Source organism: Callithrix jacchus, chromosome 12 (genome assembly GCF_049354715.1).
Source record: "Callithrix jacchus isolate 240 chromosome 12, calJac240_pri, whole genome shotgun sequence".
In the NCBI taxonomy this organism is placed as follows: domain Eukaryota; kingdom Metazoa; phylum Chordata; class Mammalia; order Primates; family Cebidae; genus Callithrix; species Callithrix jacchus.
The window spans coordinates 46,961,186-46,976,834 of NC_133513.1; the positions used below are offsets into that span (position 1 = coordinate 46,961,186).

Here is a 15,649-nt window from a genome sequence, read left to right on the forward strand (position 1 = left end):
AGTTAGATGTTGTTAAGCTAAAGAACACCGATGCTATAATAAGCAAATTGTTCCCCACATGTACAGTAGTGGGCATTGTAATGTTATGGAAAGAACATGGGTTATGGATCTATACAGATGTGGTTTCAGATGCCAGCCTGGCTATTATTAGCTATTGATTATTATAAAACAGCACATGTCAATTCCTAATGTACATTGAATATACAAACAGGAAAATGAGTACTTACTGGCAGTATAGGCAGTTCGAGGCAAATTGAAACAATGGATTATTTGTCAGCAAGGAGTTTGAATGCTAGAATTTCTAAGTAGACAAGTCACTTAGGTGTTTCAAATAGACCGTGGAAGTGGTTATGTTTGTCATTAGATGGCTTCCACAAGAGTTTGCCTAAGGATAGCTTTGAGTAGAGGGAGACCAGTGGTCAAGATACTACTATTTTGAAGGTGAGAGATGAGAGACTTAAGACAAACAGTAGAATAGAAAAGCGTGAATTCAACTAATGTACATGTGGTAAATTGAGAAAAATGAGTTTGATTTTTAAAAATTTTAATAAGCTGTACCATTTCAGTATTATATATACCAGAAAATACACAAATCAGGAGTGTATAGTTTGATGAATTTTCACAAAGTGAACACAGTCATGTAACTAATACTGAAACTAAGAACTAGAAGATTCCAGCCCTCAGCAGTGTTCTTTGTGTCCTCTCCTAGTCACTATCACCAATTGAGCCTCTAAAATCATAGATTAGTTTTTTTTTTTTTGAGACGGAGTTTACTCTTGTTACCCAGGCTGGAGTGCAATGGTGTGATCTCGGCTCACTGCAACCTCTGCCTCCTGGGTTCAGGCAATTCTCCTGCCTCAGCCTTCTGAGTAGCTGGGATTACAGGCACGCGCCACCATGCCCAGCTAATTTTTTGTATTTTTAGTAGAGACGAGGTTTCACCATGTTGACCAGGATGGTCTCGATCTCTTGACCTCGTGATCTACCTGCCTCGGCCTCCCAAAGTGCTGGGATTACAGACTTGAGCCACCATAGATCGGTTTTATCTGGTTTTGCACCTACATGAACATAATCATACTATACACACTCTTTTGTGTAAGACTTCTCTGGCTCAAAATTATGTCTGACAAATTCAAGGTTTTTGTTATACCTTGTGACAGACAGTTCCTTCTCATAATTTCTTTTATTGTGTAAATGCCACACAACATGCTTATCTATTCTGTTGTGTATGGACATTTTTGGTAGCTTTCAGTTGGGGACTCTTGTAAAACCTGATGCTATGGGCTGGATGGTGCCTCAGTTCTGTAATCCCAGCACTTTGGGAGGCTGAGGCAGGAGAATCACTTGATGCCAGGAGCTTAAGATCGGCCTGCAAAACAACATAATGACTCCCCATCTTTACAAAAATTTAAAAATGAAAAATTACCTGGGGTTGATGTGTGCACTTGTCATCCCAGCTACTAAGGAGACAGGAGGATTGCTTGAACCCGGAAGTTTGAGGTTATAGTGAGCTATAATTGTGCCACTGTGCTTCAGCCTGGGCAACAGAGAGCAAGCCTGACTAGAATATACATACAAAACTAGAATATATATATGTATTCTATATTATATATATTATAGAATATATATATATACATATATATATACAGACACATATATATATATATGTATCTGGGCAACAGAGAGAGATCCTGACTAGAATATATATGTATATATAATATAAATCTAGAATATATTTTGTATTATAGATCTATAATATATATCTAGAATAGATATATAATATAAAGAAAATATATCATATTCTAGATATATATTCTAGATCTATAATAGAAAATATAGATATAATATATATAGAGAGAGAATATATATATATATATATATTCTAGTCGGGATTACACTCTGTTGCCCAGATATATATATCAGCAACCAAACTCTCATAGTGCTAAAGAGTGGGGGTATATTTTATCTTATAGATCTACAATATATATATATGTTTATACATATTCTGTATTATATATATTTACATATATATAACCTAATATGAATATTTTTGTATATATATATATGAAATGACCCTGATTATATGAATATTTTTGTATTTATCATTTGCTATAAATATGCATGCAATTCTGTAAAATAGCAACAAATGGAATTTTTAGGTCATGCATGTGCTTTAGTATATACAGTGAAAACTCTTCAAAATTTTATAAAATATACCCCTACTCTTTAGAACTATGAGAGTTTGGTTGCCTCACATTTCCACCACAATTAATATTATCAGTCCTTTTCATTTTAGCTATTCTTGTGGAGATATAGTGGTATCTTACCATGTTTTGTTTGTATTAAAATTGAACAACTTTCATATGTTTATTTGCCAGTTTAATGTCATTTTTGCTAAGATGCCTACATGTTTGGCTCATTTATCTATTGTGTATCTCTCTTCTTCTTATTTCTTTCTTTCTATATATTCTGTATCAGATCCCTTGGTCAGTTACATTTCTCCTATTCTCTCTCATTTTTTTGGTTGCTCCTTTATGCTCTTGCTGATATGTTTAATAAGCAGAATTTCATGTAGATTAATCTATCCATTATCATTAAAGTTAGTGCTTTCTGTGCCCTGTTTGCACCATCTTTTCCTATCTTCTAAGTCTTTATGACTTAGCTCTTTTTCTACGTTTTCTTCTAGAACAAATTTGTTTCAAGTTTATCCCTTGAGTTGAATTGTGTATTTAGGGTACAGACTTTCAATATGCGTAACCATCTGACTTAGGTCCATATTGTTAAAAGACCGTACCGTAAAAGACCTCTGTGCAATAACATCTTTCTCATGAACGGGGTGTGGTCTGTGTATATGTTGGTATATTTCTGTACTCTATTCTTTCATTAAATAATGTGTCTATCCCTGTGTCAATATGACTGTCTTAACTGTTAGAAGTTTATGTCTTTCCTTTTTTTTTTTTTTTTTTTTTGGTAGAGACAGGGTCTGCTACGTTGACCTGGCTGGTCTTCAACTCCTGGTTTCAAATGATCCTTTCACCTCAGTCTCCCAAAGTGCTGGAATTACAGCCATGAGCCACACCTGGCCCATAGCTTAGTATCTACTATTGTAGTTACTCTAAACTTGTTCTTCTTCAAGGTTTGTTTCTGACTATTTCCTGGCCTTTGTATTTCAATGTCAATTTGGATATCAGAGTGTCAACTCCTACCCAACAGTAACAACAGAACTGCTAGTATAATGTTTGAGATTGCATTGAATCCATAGATCATAGAGTGGTAAATTATGTAGTATTATTCACAGTACTGAGTTTTCTAAATTATATACATAGTATATTCCTACATTCTTTATTTAACAATTTTCAATCATGGTTTGTAATCTGTTTTGTAGATGGCTAAAGAGAAAGTAAATTTTAAAGAAAACTTGCAAATTTTGGTTTTGATGACAAGGTCCATGATGCTGTTCTATAGGCATATCTGGTTTTGCTGCACTTTGCAAATATTACATTTTATTATAAATTGAAGGTTTGTGGCAGTCCTGGTTCAGCAAGTCTATCAGTGCCATTTTTCCACAATATGTACTCACTTTGTGTCTCTGTGTCACATTTTGGTAATTCTCAAAATATTTCAAACTTTTTTGTAATTATTATATCTGTTTTGGTCATCTGTGATCAGTGATCTTTTTTGTTACCATTGTAATTGTTTGGGGGTAGCACAAAAATATTCATAAAAATGTCAAACTTAATCATAAATGTTGATTTATTTTATGTTCTGTTTGTTCTGACAGCTCCATCAACTGGCTCTTGATCCCCATCACTCTTGCTCTTCTCAGGCCTCCCTATTTCCTGAGAAACAACAATATTGAAATCAGGTCAATGAATAACTCCAAAATAACCTCTAAATGTTCAAATGAAAGAGTCATGCATCTCTCACTTTAGAAGAAAGGCTAGAAATAATTAAGATTATTGAGGAAAGCATATTGAATGCTGAGACAGGCTGAAAGCTGGGCCTTTTGCACCAAACACTTAGCCAAGTTGTGAATGCAAAAAAAAGTTCTTAAAGGAAATTAAATGTCCTAATCCACTGAATACAAGAGCAATAAGAAAGGAAAACAGCATTATTGCTGGTATGGAGAAAGTTTGAGTGGTCTGGATAGAGACCGTAGTGCTTAGTTCTCTAGAGAATTAGCAAGGCCCTAACTCTCTTCAGCTCTATGAAACTTCAGAGAGGTGAGGAAGCTGCAGAAGAAAAGCTGGAAGCTAACAGAGTTTGGTTTATGAGGTTCGAGGAGAGAAGCCATTTCAATAAAAGTGCAAGGTGGTGAAGCAGTAAGTGCTGCTATAGACGCTGCAGTAAATTATCCAGAAAATCTGGCTAAGATAATGGGTGAAGGTGCCTACACAAAACAGCAGATTTTCAATGTACACAAAACAGCCTTCTGTTGGAAGAAGATGCCATGTGGGACTTTCATGGCTAGAGAAGATAAATCAATTATTAGATTCAAGGCTTCAAAGGACTTTCTGACTTCCTTGTTAGGAGTTAATGCAGTTGGAGACTTTAAACTGAATCAATGCTCATCTACCATTCTGATGATCCAAGGGCCCTTAAGAATTATGCTAAACATACTCTGCATGGGATCTGTAAATGAAACTACAAAGCCTAGATGACAGCACATCTGTTTATAGCCTGGTTTACTGAATATTTTATGCCTACTATTAAGACCCACTGCTCAGAAAAAAAAGTCTTTTAAAAAAATATTACTGCTCTTTTACAACACATCTGGTTACTCTCAAGCTCTGATGGAGATCTACAAAGAGATTAATATTGTTTTCATGCATACTAACACACCATCCACTCTGCAGCCCATGAATCAAGGAGTAATTTTTTACTTGTACATCTTATTATGTAAGAACTACATTTTGCAAAGCTCTTGTTTTCATAGACAGTAATTCCTCTGATGGATATGGGCAAAGTAAATTGAAAACCTTCTGGAAAAGATTTATCATTCTAGATGTCATTCAAAACATTTGTGATTTATGTAAGGAGGCCAAAATATCAATATTAACAGCAGTTTGTAAGAAGTTTTCAACCCTCATGGATGACTTTGAGGGACTGAACTTTTCAGTGGAGGAAGTAACTTCAGATGTAGAAGAAATAACAAGACAACTAGAATTATAAGTATAGCCTGAAGATATGACTGAATTGCTGCAATTTCATAATAAAACTGAAAAGATGAGGAGTTGCTTCTTATAGATAAGCAAAGAAATTGGTTTCTTGAGATGAAATCTAGTCCTGGTTAAGATACTGTTAACATTGTTAAGATGACAACTATTACATAATTTGCTAAGTCAACAGAGCAATATTTAAGATCATTGATTCCAATTCTGAAAGAATTTGTATTGCATGCAAAGTGTTGTCAAACAACATCATATGCTACAGACAAATTTTTATGAAAAGAAAAAATTTCTGTGTGATAAATTCTATTGTTGTTTTATCTTAAGAACTTTCCACAACCCCCGAAACCTTCGGAAACCAACAACTTGACCAGTCAGCAGCCGTCGACATCAGGGCAACACCCCCCACCAGCACAGAATATGACTTACTGAAGCCTCAGATGGTTGTTAGCATTTTTTCATCAATAAAGCACTTTTAATTAAGGTATGTACATTTTTGTTTTAGACATGATACTATTGCATACTTAGTAGACTACAGTATAATTAAACATAACTTGTTTATTTTAAATGTATACATCATATTTATAAGGTACATATAATATTTTACTGAATTCATCGAACGTGTAATGATAAAGTCAGGGTATTTAGGGTATTCATTACCTCAAGCATTTATTTTTTCTATGTGTTGGGAACATTTCAAGTGCTCTCTTCTAGCTATTTTGAAATAAACAATATATTGTTGCTATCTATAGTCATTCTTCTCTGCTACTGAATAGTAAAATTTATTCCTTCTCTCTAACTGCATGTTTGTGCCAGTTAATCGACCTCACTTCCCCCCTTTTCCATACATACTCCCCCTTTTCAGCCTCTGGCAACTATCATTCTATATTCTGCCTCCATGAAATCAACTATTTTAGCCCCCATGTATGAGTGAAAATATGCGATATTATTCCATTAAATGGATTTCTTTTTTTTTTTTTGAGACGGAGTTTCTCTCTTGTTACCCAGGCTGGAGTGCAATGGCATGATCTTGGCTCACCGCAGCGTCCGCCTCCTGGGTTCAGGCAATTCTCCTGCCTCAGCCTCCTGAGTAGCTGGGATTACAGGCACGCGCCACCATGCCCAGCTAATTTTTTGTATTTTTAGTAGAGACGGGATTTCACCATGTTGACCAGGATGGTCTCGATCTCTTGACCTCATGATCCACCTGCCTCGGCCTCCCAAAGTGGTGGGATTACAGGCGTGAGCCACCGTGCCCGGCCCCCATTAAATGGATTTTTAAGCATTTGCTATTCTTTTCTCCTTCTAGAATACCCAACATTTGAATATTTCATTGCTTTATGGTCTCTTATATGACATGCAGTCTTTATTTATTATTTTAATTTTTTTATTGCTTTTTTCTGACTGTTATTTCAAAATATCTGTTTTCAAGTTCTGAAATTCTTTTTTCTACTTAGTCTACTGTATTGTTGAATCTTTCAACTGTATTATATTTTATTCATTGAATTATTCAGTTCCAGAATTTCTGTTTATTTCTTTACAATATCTCTCTTTGATGAATTTCTTATTCATATTCTGAATTGTTTTTCTGATTAATTTTTAATGCTTATCTGTGCTCTCTTACATCTTCCTGGGCTTGTTTAATATAAATATTTTAAACTATTTTTCAGACATTTTGTAATTTCTTTTTCATTGCAATCTGTTGCTGGAGAATTATGGTTCTTTTAAAGGGGTTATATTTTCTTGCTTTTTCATTTTTCTTGTGTCTTTATGTTGATATCTGTGCATCTAATGTAACAATTCCTTCTTTGAATTTTTTGGATTGGCTTTACTAGGAGAAGACTTTTCTCTATAGATATATTATGGTGTTGGCTGTGTATGGCACATTTCCTCAGTGGTTTGAACTGCAGTTGTCAGTGGAGGTTGTCATGAGGCTGGGTGCTGGGGATGAGAATGGCAAGTGGGCCAATTCTTGGGCCCCATCTGTGGCAGTGGTGTGTAAGTGTGCTAATTTTTGGGCCTCCAGGTGGCCTGTGGAGATACTGGTGTTAGTGGGTCCAGGCAGGACAATCCTTTGGCCTGTATATGGCTTGCTCAGGTGCCAGCAATGGCTTCAGTGAGCTGGACTGGTAGGTGGATCTTCAGGCCCCTAGGTAGCATATGTGGTGTGTGTGATGGCAATAGAAGTAGCAGGGCAACTCTCAGGCTCCCATGTGGCCTGTGTTGTGTTAGCAGTGGCTGCGACTGGCTGAGCAGGCCAGTCCGCAAGCCCTCAGGTGGCCTGTGCAGGTGGGTGCTAGCAGTTGTGGCGGCAGCAGAGTGGGTGCCCATCCTCAATCTTTTGGAAGGAATGAGCTGATGCCCGTGGTGGAGGATGGGGCAAGATGATCTCCAGACTTTCAGACAGTGTGTTTGGGCACTGGCATCTAGTTTTCTGGGCCTGGTGTTAGCTCCCCAATATTCTACATGCATATCCAAGACCACTGACAGAGCAAGGCAATCCCAGGCTGCTAGTGGGTGGGTGCTGAGGGGATTGTGCCAGGCTGGGTGGGCCTGTTCTCATTCTCCTTGCTGATGTAATCCCCAGGGCCCAGTGGTATGTTCAGGTAGCAGCAGCAGCAGCAGCAGCAGTAATGAGCAGGGAGAACCTCTCCTCAGAGTATGTGCAAGTATGCAGTGGTTCTGCTGCTGGTGGGAGACAGAATTGCCATCAGTGGCAACAGCCCCAGGCAAGTGGTTTTCAGGTTCTGGGGAGTGCACTTAGACGCACTTTGTCTGGGGCAGGCTTCCTGGTGAGCTTCACTACCTGTTCCTCAGAGGCTAGGATATTTTATGGGCTGGAATGTTGAGGGCCCTGCCACACTGCTGGATCCAGTGGGCAACGTCATTGCTGTAGTCCTCTAGGTGGATGCAGGGAGCATAACAGTGGGGATGCAGGGATATGGAGATTCAGGGACTGTTAGACCCCAGGGCAGGATGCAATCTGGTGGGGTCTGGACTGTCAAGGTGGTGCTGTGCAGCTGCTGGGGTTTAGTGGGGATAAGGGACCCAGCATGAGCTCCCCCTAGCATGAGCTCCCTCTCTAGAGCAATGCCATCTCCCGAACTCCAGGCAGTTCCTGCACGAGTCTCTGGACAGATGAGGACAGCGTGGAGGGGGGCTCCCAAGCCTAGGATTGCATGAGTCTCTGGTGGGAATTTTAATCATTGTGAGTCTTTCACTCACCCTTTCCTTCAACTGAGGAGCCTCTCCAGTCTCCCACCTAATCCTGGCCCAGCTGGCTGCCTTGCTTCTGTCTCCTTCTATGCCTTAGGTGTTTCCTGTCACTTTTCTAATGAATTTCACTGCCTGTCTTAAGTGATCTATGTGAAGTGTGATTATCTACTAACTATTTTGGGGTTTGTTTTGTGGAGGAGGTGAGTTTCAGGTGCCTCTAGTCAGCCATCTCAAATCCCCCTGAAACATAACTTTCTTATGCATCAGGAAACAGAAAATTTTTTGTGATTAGCTTTATTGCAATATTCATATTATTCTTCTGGCTTGGAACTGAACACGCCATATATCTTAAGTATGACTGTATAAGGTTGTGTGTGTGTGTGTGTGTGTGTGTGTGTGTGTGTGTGTGTGTAGTGATATTAACAGGTATGTGGTGTAGTAAAATCATTTTGAGATGGCTTTGGAACACATAAAAATATCTAAAAAAAAGGTGAAGCTATCTACAAATCTGGAACTTAGGAAAAGGCTTACTCAACACATATTTAATGTACATCTGTTATATTCCAGCAACTTAACTAGGTCCTGGGAATAAAATGGTGAACAAAACATCTACAAAAAGCAAAGGCCTCTGCCTTCCTTATAAAGAGTCAGATATTAATCAAAGAATCACAAAAATTCATACACATTTCCAGAAGTTAATTGAGAGAATTGATACTAGGAGTTCAGAAAGGTTACTTCAAGGAAGTGTTCAAAAGTTTTCAGTGGGAGAAAAATTGATTGTGATATTTCCATAAAAAAAAAGTTAGCATAAGCTGCTAAAGGGAGATGGAGCATAATGAGACATGACCCCACAGGATCTTGAGTGTATGCCGACGTGATTATCTTGAGCAGCTGGAGAAACAGAAAGGTTTATGAAATATGTGTGCCCTATTAGGTGGCAAATATTATAGAATGTTTCAACATTGCAAATAGTTTTATCGAGAAGCTCTGTATGGAGATTTCATTTGCCAGTCAATTGTACATAAGGGAAATTGAAAAGATAGGCATTGATGTGCTTGATAGGAGAAAGTAAATAGTTACAATAGGGCCTTATATTGAGGAGCGCCAACACTTAATAACTGTGAGGAATAGAAGGACCCTTAAAAGGAGGCAGAGGAGAGGAGTGAAAGGTAGACAGACATTCAGTAGAGTGCTGTTTCATGGGTGACTAAAGGAGTACATGGTACAAAATGCTGTAGATGCCATAAGATGAAGATTAAAAACACCTGCTAGATTCAACAATAGGTGACATTATCAGAAGTTGTTTTAATAAGAGTGAGAGAGAAATTCAGAATATATATAAGTACATCAAATATGTATGAATAGTTGAGAAATTTGAATACAAAGCAAAGGAGAGAAATAGCAAAGACTAGAAAAATATTATGGAATTCCAATATTTTTGCAGGTGTTTTCTTAAGGAGGAAACATGAGCATGCTTATGCCAATTAGAAGGTTATATTGAGAGAGAAGATAGATTTACAAAATGAAGAACAAGATAATCTAATTTTGAGTTTCAAGAGACATGGAAGCCATGTGTTTGTGTTGGAGCCTGGCTGCTCAGTTTAGTCACTTTTACCAGGATGTCTCTGTTCTCCAGAAGTGATGAGTATGAATGTAGGGTAAACAGGGTCAGGGTTTTGTAGCAGGAACAGCAATGATGTTAATACATAAAGAAGGTGACAGAAGTCAACAAAGGGCAGTTACAAAGGTAGGACTCTGGAGAGAAGGCTGAAGCAGTGATGTCATTTATCAATCTTGGAAGACTAGACAGTAATAGAAGAGCTGAGGTCCTGGAAGGCATGATGCAGTTATGTGCACATGGATGTGAGTGAAGAAGAGGCTGATCAGGGTGAAAGGTTATGGCCGAAATGAAAACAATAGTGTGAAATTCCAAAGTGGAGCACATCCAGATGCCAATATAATTAGTGAATTTCTGAGTGAATATAAAGTTTTCGAGAGTTGAGGAGTTTAAGGGGATATAATGATTGAGATGGGAGTAAGTCATTCTAAGCATTGAAATGTCTCAAGATGATTGCAGGGGTTGAGGTTAAAACAAAAATAGTTAATGGGATTTTGAAGCCTCTAGGGAATGTTGGAGAGAATGATGGAGCCTTAAAAATTGTAACACCTGATGAAACTATATTCGAAATAGCAAGTGGTATGGCTGAGTCATCTATTAGTACCACTGAGTTTGATTTTTTCCATCTGTAAAATTGTAATTGTATTTTCCTGCAAATGTATTACAGTTTGAATAGCATTTGTTTGACTCCACCAAGTCTCAGGTTAAAATCTGATCCTCACTGTGGGAGGTGGGGCCTGGGGAGTGGTGTTTGGATCATGGGGGCAGATCCCTCTCGAATGTTTTGATATAATTCTCACGGGAGTGAGCGAGTTCTCACCCTTAGTTTCCACAAGAACTGGTTGTTGAGAAGAGCCTGACACCTAGATTCAACAATAGGTGACATTATCAGAAGCTGTTTTAATAAGAGTGGGAGAGAAATCCGGAATATATATAAGTATATCAAATATGTATGAATAGTTAGAAATTTGGATGCAAAGCAAAGGAGAGAAATAGCAGAGACTAGAAAAATATTATGGAATTTCAATATTTTTGCGAATATTATGTAATTCCAATATTTTGTCGCAGCTTTCTCTTGCCTGTTTTCTCATCAAGTGATCTGTACATACTGGTTCTCCTTCACCATCTGCCATGAGTGGAAGCAGCCTGAGTCCCTCTCCAGAAGCAGACTCAGGCACCAAAGTTCCTATAAGCCTGCAGAACTGTGAGCTAAATGAACCTGCTTTCTTTGTAAATTATTCAGCCTCAGGTCTTTTTAGCAACACAAAAACAGACTAAAACAAAAAGTCATTGATATTAATGTATTAACATAAGCACATTGCTTATATCCTGTGCCTAATACATAATATGTGCTCTAAAAATAATTTTCTTTTACTAATACTAAGAAGATACTACATTTAGTCAACAATGGAAATCCTGAGGCTAACATCTGGTTGTGGGTGATGAAAGAAACTTGCTATGATTATGCATGGTTCTGTGACAACCAGAGGCTCAGCCTGGGACTCTGTTTTCTCTGACCTCACAGAAAAGACACAGCTGGTGAGTGATGTCAGGGTGTATCAATGGATTTAAGGACATTTCTCTTACTTTGGTAAGCAAATTCTTGAGCATTTGGATGCTGCAGTGATTTGAAGAAAGCTGATAATATATTGCGACAGAAACTCCAATTGTCAGCCTGGGTCGCCAGAGTTCATGCCTCACAGGAATCCAGAAAGAGAAAGCATGTGCTTCAGCATCTGGGAAGACACATTTCTTATGTAAGCTCATGTCTTAAAGAAATCGATCAAGTTCAAAACTATGAAGGCAGCATTTTATCAAGCCAACTGGATCTTGTCAGGAGAGACGAATCAGCAGGGAGGCAGCCTTGAAAAAGCTGTGCCTAGTACAAGCCAGCACTCCAATGTAGTGAAAAGTTGCTAATATAAAGAATGGAACAAGGGTGTGCATAGGAGGGCAGGAAATTTGAGAATTAAAGATTTTTACTGCAACTCAGAAATACAGCCCCACAGATTTTATTGGGCCGTTAGCAAAATTTGCTTGGATTTTTCTGATGCAGTAGGTCATCTCATAAAGAATTTCCCCATGGATTCACATTCTTTGAAGTCACATTTTCTATCTCTGTAAGTCACCCCTACTGTATAAACTTGACATGCTTAATTGTTCACAGAGCACATTTATGACAAGTAAGCTAATTAAGTATTTGTTGGCTCTTACCGCAAAGTTATTACTTTAAATCATGAAATCAGATGGGAGCTTACTTTCGCAAATCAGAAAGATTGACTAGCCTGGGTAATTCTTTTTTTTCTTTTTTCCTTTTTTTTTTTTTTTTTAAACGGAGTCTCACTCTGTCGCCTAGGCTGGAGTGCAGTGGTGTGATCTCAGCTCACTGCAATCTCCACCTCCCAGGTTCAATTAATTCTCCTGCCTCAGCCTCCCAAGTGGTTGGGATTACAGGTGCCCACCTCCACTTGGCCTGCGTAATTCTGAAGGAGTGCTTAGTCCTGAATTTTATGTCTCATAAAACTAATTCCCAAATTTTTTTCAAAATTTTATTTACTGCAAGATTATTGTCAGTTGTAAGAACTATTTAGCCTAATAGATTGTTTCATTCAGAGGAAAGGAATAAGACAATGTTAAAAAATGGTAGGTTTTATAACCAAGCTATTGCTCGGAATTTTTGCAGGAATATTTTTGATGCTTAGCAGAGTGGAGACAGAAAAGAAAAATTAAAACATTTTGGAGAGGTCAAGGTGGGTGGATCACCTGAGGTCAGGCGTTTGAGACCATCCTGGCCAACATGGTGAAACCCTGTGTCTATTTAAAATATAAAAACTTAGCCAGGCATGGTGGTGGGTGCCTGTAATCCCAGCTACGTGGGAGGCTAAGACAAGAGAATCGCTTGAACCTGGGAGGCAGAGGATGCAGTGAGCCGAAATCATGCCATTGCACTCCAGCCTGCCCAATAAGAGAGAAACTTTGTCTCAAAAAGAAAAGAAGCTGTATACACACACATACACACACACACACACACACACACACACACACATATATATATAGAGAGAGGGGATTTTATCCCATATCCTAGGAAAATCTAGTAAATTTTCTTACTGTTACAGAAATTTTTGGAAGAGATTACTTCATGTGTTAAAGTAGTTATGCAAATAAGAATGCAAACAAGCCTAAGAGAAAACCCAAATTATGGAGATTTATGAAGTGATAGAGAAAATTAGAAAACAAGAATGAATAGGTTAATAATAAATTAACATATAACAATTTGGAGAGGATGTGAGTTGAAAGATGGGGGGAAAACATGAGCCCAGATAGAAAAGCTCCAAGGAGGTAAGTAAACAAAGAATCAGGTGGTTCACTTGGTTAATTAACATTGTATTCTTCCTTACATGAGTTGTATTAATATTTCCTAATCCAAACTACAACCAGGTGATCCTCTTGGCTTTCTCGGTGAGACAGACAATGAAGTGAGAAAGGGAGAAAGGAAAGAACATTCGATAGTCGCCGTCACAGAGAAAAGGAATGGAAAATTGGTTGGACCCGGGGGATAAAGATGTGCCTCTCATGGACATAGGCCAGTAGGTGCTAAAATCGATCAGTAATACAAATGCCTCTACCACCTTCAATTTCTGACTGAGATCTTTCCTTCTCTTTGTTCATGATATGCTGCATTTTGCTAAGGATGCTTTGGTGAAATGAGGAAAATACATCTAAAAGTTGGTAAAAAGCTATATAAAGTTGCCAAAATTTCCATGAAACAGCATTGTTAATTAGACAGTGATGACGAGTTTTATCAATCATCCAAGAATCAGTGCTCTGGGGATATATAATATAATTTTTGTAAAATGATATTTTAAGGAAGTTTAAATTTTATAGTGCAGGCTACATTGTAATTATTATTGAATAAACGCATAGACATGTTTAGTGGGTGAAAGTAACTAGATGAAAATAATACATTTCATTGGTAAGACATTATATGCGTGTATATACAAGTACACAGATACATATTCTTTTTTTCTTTTAGAAAAAATATTTTCAATTGTTTTATTGTATATGAGTCTTTTCTTGTTTTAAGGTAGTATTTCACAAGTTTCATTTAGCATTGTTTAGGTCAGTATTCTGTCTTTTTTTTTTTTTTTTTTTGAGATAATGTCTCACTCTGGTTCTCAGACTTTGTATCCAACTTCTGGGCTCAAGCTATTCTCCTGCCTCAGCCTCCCAAAATGCTGGGATTACAAGCATGAGCCACCATGCCTGGCACTATTCTGTTTCCATCATGCTTTTTGATTCTGATGTTGGCCCTTAGAAGGGGTTTAAAGAGTGACCCTAATTTCAGTGCTTACAGTGCTCATAGATGCTGTCGCCTTTTCCTGCTTAGCTCCTGGTTTTTAGATTATATGTATGAGTATTTCACCCCATTTTAGTTTGCATGTCAGTGGATATTATTTTTGTGTTCATGTGTTGAATTAATTTTAGTTGAGCCTATTTTGCTTTAATAGTCAAATTCTACGAGTAATCCAAAGAAGCAAATGTTGTTTATAATCCCCTTTGTATCACGCAGGATATGAAAATCTAAATAACCCGTAATAGATTGCTCCTAAATTTCACCTCAAACTTTGCTTCTGTTTAGCAAGTTGCAACAATATACTGCCTTACCTCTCTCTCTCATTCCTGCTGTGTGGAATCTTGGCAGTTGTGGAGACAAATATAAATGAGAAAAAATATGAAAAGGAAATAGGGAGATGATTCTTGTCCTGACTGGCCCAGATGATGGCACTAATGTGGTAGGTTTTCCTTAGTGTGTCCCTGTGTCACAAGTGTACCCTGAGATGAGGCATCATATTTGCCTACTTTCTTTGGGAGCTTATTGTTAGCAGCAGTGAATCCATATGGGTCTGCAGCAACCTCAGTTCTTACCTTCTCCGAAGAAAGAATTCAACTGAGGGGCATAAGAAGTCAGAAGAGGAGACAGAGGCAAGTGTTAGAGCAGGAGTGAACGTTTATTAAAAAGCTTTAGAGCAAAAACAAGAGGAAGGAAAGTACACTTGGGGGAGGGCCAAGTGGGCGACTTGAAGGACAAGTGTCAGGTTTGACATTTTGACGTGGGGTTTTATATGTTGGCATATTTCCAGGGTCCTTTTCCCTGATTCTTCCGAGGGACTGGGCTTTCCGCATGCGCGGTAGCTGCTAGTGCTTGGGCAGGGAACGTGTAGTGTGTTTACTGGAGTTGTACGCATGCTCACCTGAGGTGTTTTTCCCCTTCTCTGACAGAATGCCACTGAACGGTCATATATGAGTTAAATTCTGCCATTTCGCCTCTTTGTGCACATGTGTGTGTCCACTCGCCTAGCTCCCGAGATCTTACAGGAAACTGCCAATCACCATTTTCACCATTTCTTCATAGGGAAACCACTTTTCCTGGCACTGGTGTGGCCAGTTATTTTAGAGAGAGAGTGTGGCCACTGCCTGACTTGATGGTCGCCTGACTTTCCCGGTGGTGTGTGGGGGCCCTCTCCTGCCCTATTCATGCCTGACTAGCTACCCACTGTCACATTATGATGTTACTTTCTGAAAAGCCAAACATGGTATGTAGTCCAAAAAGGTTCTTCTCAATTTCCCAAAATTGTACAGTTAGCAA

At 38.2% G+C, this 15,649-nt stretch overlaps 1 long non-coding RNA gene across 3 annotated transcripts in view; it reads left to right on the forward strand.

Moving 5' to 3' along the window:
- The window catches only part of LOC118146281 (uncharacterized), a 98,306-nt gene that overhangs the window by 29,678 nt on the left and 52,979 nt on the right, over positions 1 to 15,649 (forward strand). For 2 of the 3 annotated variants that reach the window (XR_004731900.3, XR_004731902.3), the window contains exons 2-4: positions 3,782 to 5,652; positions 11,071 to 11,759; positions 13,441 to 13,589. This is a non-coding gene — a long non-coding RNA (uncharacterized LOC118146281). The remainder of the gene's footprint in view (positions 1 to 3,781; positions 5,653 to 11,070; positions 11,760 to 13,440; positions 13,590 to 15,649) is intronic. The other variant, XR_004731901.3, reaches the window with a different exon arrangement.